Here is a 7,531-nt window from a genome sequence, read left to right on the forward strand (position 1 = left end):
AATATGGGTTTTTATTAATTTGACAAACTTGTAAGTCTCTAACTGGCTTGGGGAAACTCAACTACTCATCTCCTTGGCCTTGTCCAACAATGATAGAAAATCAACAAAATTAAAATGGGGACATCTTGTTGCTACGCTTGGCCATAGGTTATTAGCCCAGAAGTTTGAAATACAGGAAGAACAACCCACAAACCACAAGGAACTCAAGAAGAAGGAAGACCAAAAGGTGGACATTTCATTCCTTCTTAAAAGGGGGAACCAAATACTCACGGAAGGAGTTGCAGAGATTAACTATGGAGCAGAGACTGAAGGGCAAGCCAGCCTAAATATAGCTATCTCCTGAGAGGCTCTGACAACACCTAATACAGATGTAGAGGCTCACAGCCATCCATTGAACTGAGTACAGGGTCCCTAGTGAAGGAGTTATAGAAAGGATCAACGGAGCTAAAGGGTTTGCAGCCCCTTAGGACGAACAACAATATGAACTAACTAGTACCCTCAGAGCTCCCAGGGTCTCAACCACCAACCAAGGACTGCACATGGAGGGGTCTGATTGTTCTGGCAGCATGTGTATAGAAGAGGATTGCAAATTTGATCATCAATAGGAGGAGAGGACCTTGGCCCTGTGAAGGTTCTGTGCCCGAGTGTAGGGGAATGCCAGGGCCAGAAAGTGCGAGAGGGTAGGGTGGCAGGCATGGGGAGTGGGGAGGCAACAGGGGTTTGTTTTTGTTGTTTTTGTTTGTTTCTTTATGTTTTGGAGGGGAAACTGGGAAAGGAGAAATTTACATGTAAATAAAGAAAATATCTAATAAAAAAAGAGATTTTCTTTATTTATATTTCAAATTATATCTCTTTCCCAGTTTCGCCTCAAAAAAAAAATAACCCTGCTCCCTCCCACCTCCCCCTACTCACCAACCCACCCTCTCCTGCTTCCTGGCACAGGCATTCCCCTACACTGGGTCAAAGGACCAAGGGCCTCTCCTCTCATTGATGATCTATTAAGCCATACTCTGATATGTATGCAATTGGATCCATGAGTCCCACTTTGTGAAATCTTTGGTTGGTGGTTTAGGTCCAGAGAGCTCTGGAGGTACTAGTTGGTTCATATTTTTGTTCTTCCTAAGGGGCTGCAAACTGTTCAGCTCCTTGGGTCCTTTCTATAGCTCCTTCACTGGGGACCCTGTGCTAAGTCCAATGGATGGCCATGAGACTCTACTTCTGTATTAGTCAGGCACTGTCAGAGCCTCTCAGGAGACAGTTATATCAGGATCCTGTCAACCAGCACTTGCTGACAGCCACAAGAGTGTCTGGGTTTGATGATTGAATATGGGAAGGATTCCCAGGTGGAGCAGTCTCTGGATTGTCTTTCCGTCAGTCTCTGCTCCATAGTTCGTCTCTGCAACTCCTTCAATGGGTATTTTGTTCCACCTTTTAAGAAGGATCAAATTATCCACAGTTTGCTTTTCCTTCTTCAGTTTCTTGTGGTTTTTGGATTGTATTTTGGTTATTCCAAGCTTCTGGGTTAATATCCACTTACCAGTGAGTGCATACCATGTGTGTTCTTTTGTGATTGAGTTACCTCACTCAGGATGATATTCTTCAGATCCATCCATTTCGCTAAGTATTTAGTAACTTCATTGTTTTTAATAGCTGAGTAGTACTCCATTGTGTAAATGTACCACATTTTTTTGTATCTATTACTCTGTTGAAAGACATCAGGGTTGTTTCCAGTTTCTGGCTATTATAAATAAGGCTGCTATGAACATAGTGGAGCATGTGTCCTTATTACATGTTGGGGTATCTTCTGGGTATATGCCCAGGAGTGGTATTGCTGGGTCCTCGGGTAGTACTATGTCCAATTTTCTGAGGAACCCCCAAACTGATTTCCAGAGTGGTTGTACCAGCTTGTAATCCCACCAGCAATGAAGGAGTGTTCCTCTTGCTCCACAATCTCTCCAGCTTCTGCTGTCACCTGACTTTTTGATCTTAGCCATTCTGACTGGTGTGAGGTGGAATCTCAGGATTGTTTTGATTTGCATTTCCCTGATGACTAAGGTTGTTGAACATTTCTTTAGGTGCTTCTTAGCCATTTGGTGTTCATCAATTGAGAATTCTTTGTTTAGCTCTGTACCCCATGTTTTACACAGGATTATTTGGTTCTCTGGAGCCTAACTTCTTGAGTTCTTTGTTCATATTGGATATTAGCCCTCTCCCAGATATATGATTGATAATGATCTCTTCCCAATCTATTGGTGGCCTTTTTGTCCTATTGACAGTGTCCTCTGCCTACCAGAATCTTTGCAATTTTATGATGGCCCATTTGTCAGTTCTTGGTCTTAGAGTATAAGCTATTGGTGTTCTATTCAGGAAAATATCCCCTGTGCCTATGTGCTTGAGGCTCTTCCCTACTTTCCTTTCTATTAGTTTCAATGTATCTGGTTTTATGTGGAGATCCTTGATCCACTTGGACTTGAGCTTTGTACAAGGAGATAGGAATGTATTAATTTGCATTCTTCTACATGCTAACCAACAGTTGAGACAGCACCATTTGTTGAAAATCATGTCCTTTTTCCATTTTATGGTTTTAGCTCCTTTGTCAAAGAACAAGTGACCATAGGTGTGTGGGTTCATTTCTGGATCTTCAGTTCTGTTCCATTGATCCACCTGCCTGTCACTGTACCAGTACCATGCAGTTTTTATCACAATTGCTCTGTAGTAAAGCTTAAGGACAGGGATGGTGATTTGATTCCACCAAAGGTTCTTTTATTGTTGAGAATAGTTTTAGCTATCATAGGTTTTTTGATATACTAGATGAATTTGCAAATTGCTCTTTCCAAGTCTGTGAAGAATTGAGTTAGGCCTTTGATGGGGATTGCATTGAATCTGTAGATTGCCTTCGGGAAGATGGCCATTTTTACTATATTAATCCTGCCAATCCATGAGCATGGGAGATCTTTCCATCTTCTGAGATCTTCTTCGATTTCTTTCTTGAGAGACTTGAAGTTCTTGTCATACAGATCTTTTACTTGCTTAGTTAGAGTCATGGCAAGGTATTTTATATTATTTGTGACTATTGTGAGAGGAGTTGTTTCCTTATTTCTTTCTCAGCCTGTTTATCCTTTGTGTAGAGGAGGGCCACTGATTTGCTTGAGTTAATTTTATAACCAGCTACTTTGCTGAAGTTGTTTATCAGGTTTAGGAGTTCTCTGGTGGAATTTTTGGGGTCACTTAATTATACTATCATATCATCAGCAAATAGTGATAATTTGTCTTCTTCCTTTCTAATTTGTATCCCTTTGATCCCCTTTTGTTGTCAAATTGCTCTGGCTAGGACTTCAAGTACAATATTGAGTAGGTAGGGAAAGAGTGGGCAGCCTTATGGAGTCCCTGATTTTAGTAGGATTGCTTCAAGTCTCTCTCCATTTAGTTTGATGTTGACTACTGGTTTGCTGTATATTGCTTTTGCTATGTTCAAGTATGGGCCTTGAATTCCTGATCTTTCCAAGACTTTTATCATGAAGGGATGTTGGATTTTGTCAAATGCTTTCTCAGCATCTAGTGAGATGACCATATGGTTTTTACTTTTGAGTTTGCTTATAAAGTAAATTACATTAATGGATTTCCTTATATTGAACCATCCCAGTATCCCTGGGATGAAGCCTACTTGATCATGGTGGATGATCATTTTGATGTGCTCTTGGATTCGGTTTTCAAGAATTTTATTGAATATTTTCACATCAATATTCATATGGGAAATTGGTCTGAAGTTTTCTTTCTTTGTTAGATCTTTGTGTGGTTTATGTATCAGAGTAATTGTGGCTTCATAGAACAAATTGGGTAGGGTACCTTCTGTTTCTATTTTGTGGAACAGTTTGAGGAGTATTGGTATTACGTCTTCTTTGAAGGTCTGATAAAACTCTGCACTAAACCCATCTGATCCTTGTTTTTTTTTTTTTTTTTTTGGTTGAGAGAATATTAATAACTAATTCTATTTCTTTAGTGGACATGGGAATGTTTTGATCACTTATCTGATCCTGATTTAACTTTGGTACCTGGTATCTGTCTAGAAAATTTTCCTTTTCTTCCAGGGTTTCCAGTTTTGTTTAGTATAGGCCTTTTTTGTAGGATCTGATTATTTTCTGGATTTCCTCAGTTTCTTTTGTTATGTCTCCTTTTTAATTTCTGATTTTGTTAATTAGGATAATGTCTTTGTGCCCTCTAGTTAGTCTAGCTAAGGCTTTGTCTATATTGTTGATTTTCTCAAAGAGCCAGCTCTTGATTTGGTTGATTCCTTGTATAGTTTTTTTTGTTTCCATTTGATTGATTTCAGCCCTGAGTTTGATTATTTCCTGCCTTGGACTCCTCTTGGGTGAATTTGCTTCTTTTTGTTCTAGAGCTTTCAAATGTGCTGTGAAATTGTTGGTGTATGCTCTCTCCAGTTTCTTTTTGGAGGTACACAGAGCTATGAGTTTTCCTTTTAGGACTGCTTTTATTGTGTACCACAAGTTTGGGTATGTTGTTGCTTCATTTTTATTAAGCTCTAAAAAATCTTTAATTTCTTTCTTTATTTCTTTCTTGACCAAGTTATCATTGAGTAGAGTGTTGTTACGCTTCCACATGTATGTGGGCTTTCTATTGTTTATGTTGTTATTGAGGAGCAGCCTTAATCTGTGGTGATCTGATAGGATGCAAGGAATTATTTCAATTTTCTTGTAACTGTTGAGGCCTGTTTTGTGACTGATCATATGATGAATTTTGGAGATGCTACCATGAGATGCTGTGAAGAAGATATATCCTTTTGTTTTAGGATAAAATGTTCTATAGATATCTGTTAAATCCATTTGTTTCATAGCTTATGTTAGTCTCACTTTTTTTTTTTTTTTTTTTTTTTTTTTTTTTTTTTTTTTTTTTTTTAGTTTCTGTGTCCATGATTTGTCTATTGTAGAGAGTGGGATGTTGAAGTCTCCCATATTGTGTGTGGTGTAATTTGTGCTTTGAGCTTTAGTAAACTTTTATTTATGAATATACTTGCCCTTGCATTTGAAGTGTAGAGGTTCAGAATTGAGAGTTCATCTTGTTAGATCTTAACTTTGATGAGTATAAAATGTCCCTCCTTATCTTTTTTGATCACTTTAGTTTGAAAGTGGATTTTATTCGATACTAGAATTGCTACTCCAGTTTGTTTCTTGGGACCATTTGCTTGGAAAAATTTTTTCCAGCCTTTTATTCTGATGTAGTGTCTGTCTTTGTCACTGAGGTGGGTTTCCTGAAGGCAACAAAATATTGGATCCTGTTTACATACCCAGTCTGATAGTCTATGTCTTTTTATTGGAGAATTGAGTTCATTGATATATGAAATCAATATATACTAAGGAAAAGTAATTGTTGCTTCCTATTATTTTTGTTGTTAGAGTTGGAATTCTGTTCATGTGGCTATCTTCTTTTAGTTTTGTTGAAAGATTACTTTCTTTCTTTTTCTAGGGTGTAGTTTCCCTCCTTGTGTTGGAGTTTTCCATTTATTTTCCTTTAAAGGGCTGGATTTGTAGAAAGATATTGTGTAAATTTGGTTTTGTCAAATAATAGCTTGATTTTTCCACCTATGGTACTTAAGAGTTTTGCTGGGTATAGTGGCCTATGCTGCCATTTGTGCTCTCTTAAGATCTGCATGATATCTGCCTAGGATCCTTCATAATATCTGAAGAGAAGTCTAGTATAATTCTGATAGGTCTGACTTTATATGTTACTTGACCTTTTTCCCTCACTGCTTTTAATATATACTTTTTTGTCTTGTGCATTTGGTGTTTTGACTATTATATGTTTGGAGGAATTTCTTTTCTGGTCCAAACTATTTGGTGTTCTGTAGGCTTCTTGTATGTTCAGGGGCATCTCTTGTTTTAGGTTAGGGAAGTTTTCTTCTATAGTTTTGTTGAAGATATTTACTGGCCTTTTAAGTTGGAACTCTTCACTCTCTTCTATACCTATTATCCTTAGGTTTGGTCTTCTCATTGTGTCTTGAATTTTCTGGCTGTTTTGGGTTAGGATCTTTTTGCACTCTATGTTTTCTTTGACTGGTGTGTTAATGTTTTCTTTGGTATCTTCTGCACCTAAGATTCTCTCTTCTATCTCTTGTATTCTGTTGGTGATGTTTGCATCTATGTCTCCTGACTTCTTTCCTAGGTTTTCTATCTCCAGAATTGTCTCTCTTTGTGATTTCTTAATTGTTTCTAGTTCTACTTTTCGATCCTGGATGGTTTTATTCAATTACTTTACCTGTTTGGTTGTGTTTTCCTGTAATTCTTTAAGGGATTTTTGTATTTCCTCTTTAAGGGCTTCTACTTGTTTACTTATGTTCTCCTGTAATTCTTTAAGGGATTTTTTGTGTTTCCTCTTTAAGGGCTTGTACCTATTTACCTGTGTTCTCCTGTATTTATTTAAGGGATTTATTTGCATCATTATTAAATTCCTCTATCACCATCATGAGATATGATTTTGATCCAAATCTTGCTTTTCTGGTGTGTCGGGGTATACAGGACTTGCTGTGCAGTACTGGATTCTGATGATGCCAGCTAGACTTGGTTTCTGTTGATAAGATTCTTGCATTTGCCTTTCACCATCTGGAAATCTCTAGTGTTAGATATTCTTGCTGTTTCTTACTGGAGCTTGTTTTTCCTGTGGTTCTGTAAGCCTGTCTCAGCACTTCTGGGAGATCAGCTCTCCACTGGTAAGACCTGTGTGCAGAGGGCTTTGGATCAACCGTCCCTCCTGGGTACAGATGGAGGTAGAAAGGACCCTGTCCTAGCTGTTCTCCTTCTTCTGTGGGCTCTGCCTCCCAGCTTGTCTGGATCTTAGAAAGTTACTAGAGAGAAAATGGTGATCTCATCTGAATCCTGAAGTCAGAATACTACCTGGAGACAAGCTCTCCACTTGTGGGAAAGGTGCACAGAGGGCTGTGGATCAGCTGTCCCTCCTAGTTTTAGATGGAGGTAGAAAGGACCCTGTTTAAGCTGCTCTACCACTTATGTGGCCTGTGCCTCCTGACTGGTCCCACCTTAGAAAGTCACCAGAGAGAAAATAGCAATCTCACCTGAGTCCTGTGGTCAGAGCACTCTCTGGAGACCTGCTCTCCCCTGGCAGGAAAGAATAAGGTGATTTTTTAAAACTCACAATCAAATATCAGAATTTTAAAAACTGAGACATTTTGTCCTTTCCTAGTAGTATCTGTGTGACACCTATTGGGAAGAAGCATTTGGACCCTTAAAGGCTTAAATTTTCATTAAAAACTTAGTGATTAAGTTATAGAAGTCATGCTGGGAAGTGGTGGTACATGCCTTTAATCCTAGTACTTGGAAGGCAGAGGCAGGTGGATTTCTCAGTTCAAGGCGAGCCTGGTCTACAGAGTGAGTTCCAGGACAGCCAGGACTAAACATAGAAACCCTGTCTCAAATATATATACATTTTCTATCTCTCTATCATGGCATCAGTAGAAACTATGCTCTATCTGCAGACTAGACAAAGAGTTTCACAGCTGCTT

This window comes from Mastomys coucha, unplaced genomic scaffold, assembly GCF_008632895.1.
Source record: "Mastomys coucha isolate ucsf_1 unplaced genomic scaffold, UCSF_Mcou_1 pScaffold16, whole genome shotgun sequence".
Classification (NCBI taxonomy): Eukaryota; Metazoa; Chordata; class Mammalia; order Rodentia; family Muridae; genus Mastomys; species Mastomys coucha.